The sequence below is a fragment of the Tasmannia lanceolata genome, unplaced genomic scaffold, assembly GCF_043159265.1.
Source record: "Tasmannia lanceolata isolate RefF3 unplaced genomic scaffold, GAP_Taslan_0.1 ptg000044l, whole genome shotgun sequence".
NCBI lineage: Eukaryota > Viridiplantae > Streptophyta > Magnoliopsida > Canellales > Winteraceae > Tasmannia > Tasmannia lanceolata.
The window spans coordinates 14315911-14320107 of record NW_027518721.1 but is presented as its reverse complement, the minus strand read 5'-3'; positions in this window follow the sequence as shown (position 1 = coordinate 14320107).

The window sequence follows — 4197 nt, the reverse complement described above, 5'->3', positions numbered from 1 at the left end:
ATAAGCCCAATAAGTAATGGATCAGGTGTAGTGGGCCCATTAACCTCTTATAACCCTAGTGTATCTCTATATATAGGGGCTGGAGGCAACAAACTTGGTATTCCAAATTAGATACCTTGGGTGTAATACTTCAAGCAACCTCTTGCTTGACCTAATTACTCTAACAGTTACTCTAGCAGAGAGTAGGGGAATTAGTAGCAGTGTCATTATTAAAATAGAGAGTGAAGAGAAGAGGAAAGAGATAGCTTTACAATTAAACAAGGGAGATAATTTTTCACCCCCCATCTAAAGATAATGCGCCCCACTCTTTTAACGTGAATTGTGGGCAGACTTAACGCTTTTTGATGTCAAATCACGTTACAGGGGGTGCATTATTCTACGGGTGCGTGAAAAAATCATCACCCTAAAACAAGGGATTTGCATGACAGAACAGAACCATAGGCTCAAGGCTCACTTTTCAACAGATTATTCATGAGGTGGCTGCTCTCTCATGCAATAGATGTTCCGCGAAATGCCTTTTGTGAGGGACCCTAGCAAATCTAGTAAAGAAAACTCAGTTCTTTTGAGGAAAACATTGTTTAAAACGTATTAAACTTGTTGGTTTTGGCCTACTTTGCAACTTTACCCCTACTAAATTTTGTAAATAACAAAAGTTTAAACGCATTGTTTGTGTTTCCTTTTGTTTGGGAACATGAATTTTGTAGAGTTTTGCTAACGAGTCGTTAAGCGTCATTTAATTGCTATTGGGAACATGAATTTACACATACTTTGATGAGAAAAATCTTAAAACGGGTGTAAAATTATAAAAGTATGTGTAAACTCATGTACCTAATAGCAATTAAATGATGCTTAACGAGTGCCTTATCAAAACCCAATTTTGTAAATAACAAAATTTTAAACGCATTGTCTGTGTCCCCGTTTGTTTGAATACATTTTTTTTTTAACCATTACCATATTAAACTCGAATTTTTCCCATCCAGTCTTTTGCCTAATCTCATGTTTTGCCAACTATGGTTCTGGGAGAAGACAACAAAATGAAAGAGAGATGTGAGCTAAGTAATAAGGAAAAGAGATGGAAGAAAATAGGTGACTTATCAGCCTAGCTACAGAGAAAACATGTCGACCTCTATAGAGAAAACATGTAGACTGATAGGTGGAGACTAGAAAAATACCCACCCATGAAAGGTCAAAGAAAATTTTAATGAAAATATTGCATACTTTTCTTTTCAATAGAAAAAGACAACATCATATGAGGCAGCCTTTGTTGAATCCTCACAAAAAGTTCAGATAAAAGCCAATGAGAATTAGGAAAGCAAACTCTCTAATCAATCAATTAATTCAATGAATAAACTTTGACCATCCCAACCACATGTAGGTAAAACTGCAAACCTTAACCGTCCAATGTTTTCCCATTTAGTTTTTTGTTTAAACTCATTAATGTCACATCATTAACGTTAAGTAGATAAGTGGGATGGTAGGGTTGTTGGTTGCTTTTAATTTTTAATTAGAGTACATAATCATCATCAGCTTGTTTAAAACCCAATACAAAAAGGAAAAAAACCAGTTGGGCTTATATGATAGAATATCATCTCCTCACTCAAATCATTGTTCTGTCTAAGCTTGATTAAATACTAATGATTTTGGAACATAGACATGGACCCAATTGCCGTCTAAAAAACATCACTATCGTCATGATGTGATTTTTTATTTTTTTTTATTTTTCTTTCAGTTGATTCAAAATTTCGAGTTTGGATGTGATATTAGATGTGGCACATTCACCTCACAAAAGCAACAGGTGTTTGGATGGATCAGCAGTGGGCGGTGGGTGGTGATTAATAAATCTTGAATTGGAGGGACAATAGCATGGGAAAACTCATTCTCCTTTTTTAATCAGTTTGGATGATCCTAACTTAGAAGTAGAAGTAGATTAGTAACATTAAAGTAGTGTTAAAGTAACAATAAAGTTTACATTTCACTAACCATTTGGTTAATTGACAATAGTATTTTAATCTGTTTGGATGTTCCTAGCTTAGAAGTAGAACTAGAGTAGTAACATTAAAGTAGTGTTAAAGTAACAATAAAGTTTACTTTCCATGAACCATTTGGTTGACAATGTTTTTTGGATGTTCCTAACTCAGAAGTAGAAGTAGATTAGTACCATTAAAGTAGTGTTAAAGTAAATAATAAAGTTAACTTTTCACGAACCATTTGGTTGACATTGGTCTGAGGTGGAAAATGGAGAAGACAATGGTCTGAGACGGAAAATGGAGTGGGGCTCGTACAAAACTGCTAATAAGAAGCCAAATCGAAATTTTATTATTTAAAATGATACATGACCTTGGATAGGAGAGAATGGAAGAAAATGATCCATATAGATGAACCCAACTAGTGTCAGGATTAGACTTAGTCAATTTGAGCCGGGTAGACTCTTTCACCTTCTTCATGAAAATTTTCTAGAATTTTGTACCAACGCCATATCATGAAGCCCTGTTTTGGATTATCAGAACTGATTGTCAGTCCAAACCTGATTATTGAACTCAAAATTAAACTCTTGTAGAATTACAATGGCACGAAGTTCCCATAACAAGTTTGTGCTTCTTTGGAAACTTGCCAAAAGCAGAGAAGAAATCTCTTTGGAATGTTTTTTTCTTTTTCTACGACAACCTTGTGCCAGAGAGCAAGAGGGGAGAGAGATACAGAGGAAAAAGGTAGGTGAACAGAATTGTTTTACATTAAAATTAGGTTAAGAGAGTAGGAAAGGTTTGAAAGACTTTAATATGGAGATGTTAACTGAGTGAAAGGAAGGGGAGGTTGATATTTACTACCTATTTGGTTGTACTAGTGTACAAAATTAGAAAAAATATGAACCAAAAGGAAAGAGACTAAGAAGTTAGTCTTGATATGTATCACAGATTTTGGTCTCACCTAATCTTTTGGCCATTTGTGTACAATGCAGGATTTGAACAAAGCTTTGTTTTTGGTCTTTGGAGTTTCTATTGATCTTTTGATAGGAATGAATAAAGGGTTCAAAATGTGAGCTCACTATAGGCTATTGCCCATTCAGTTGGCTCTAAGCTCCTTTTTCAGTCAGTGGCGGATGTTGCAGAGGATTAATAGGCTGTATTTACTAATTAGATGGCACTCTAATATTCAGTAATGAGAATCCAAAGTGATGAAAGCAAAGTTCATGAGCAAGCCCATAATCCGAAAACAACAGCCGGTGTTTATTATCTTGATCTAAAGGCTGAGAATAACATAAAATAATAAAAAGTCAAGATTTTTTTTACTGCTCGAAAAAAAATGCAAGGATTGAAGTTGGTTTTTAATGTGTTTTGGACCTAACCTTTTAAAAAACAAAAAAATGTTTTGGGCCTAACCATTAAAAAAAAGAGGTTTTATATATTGAGTTTAAAATAATTTTAGGTGGTTAAGGAATAATTATTGCTCATGTAACCCGGATTCTTTTGAATTAACGAAGTACATGTATCATACATGTGTCGGATTCAAATATTTTAGGATTAGCTATGACACTTTTAGGTCTCTTTTATCTTTTTTCTTTCCTGAACACTATTGCCAAAACTATACAATTACCATATGTTTTTTTTTGAGACGGTAAAAGTGAGAATATATTAAAAGACGAACCGAGATGGTTCAAGCAAATTACAGAAAGAGAAAAAATGAAAATATAAAATCAAGGTGGGAGATAATCAAACCACTCCAAACTAGAACTAAAAACACCATGTATTGATATTTATCCATCAGAATAGTAAGTTTTTTATATGAAAATAAAACATTATATTACTTAACCTATTAAAAATTCAAAGAAATAATTTGTTATAACCATATATTATAATGTAAAAAAATTAAGTTGAGAATTTATTAAAATATATTGGCAAATTCCCAAATCTTTCTTTTCCAGGTTTGCCGAATTCTATGATCAATACACATGTCAGATTTCGACACTCTCATACGCGTACTGATACAACATAGGTTGTTAGTTTTTCGATCAGATTTCTATTTTGCATGATTGGATTGTTTGTGTGATTATACAGTGATCTAGCAAGTTTTACTCTTTTGTTGGATTTATCCCATGTGGTGGTGCTTTTCAAATTCAAATTCCAAAATAAGTGTAACAGATGCTTTTCAAGTGCAAAGATAGAGAGACACAATATGTATGTTGCTTAAAAAAGAAGACAA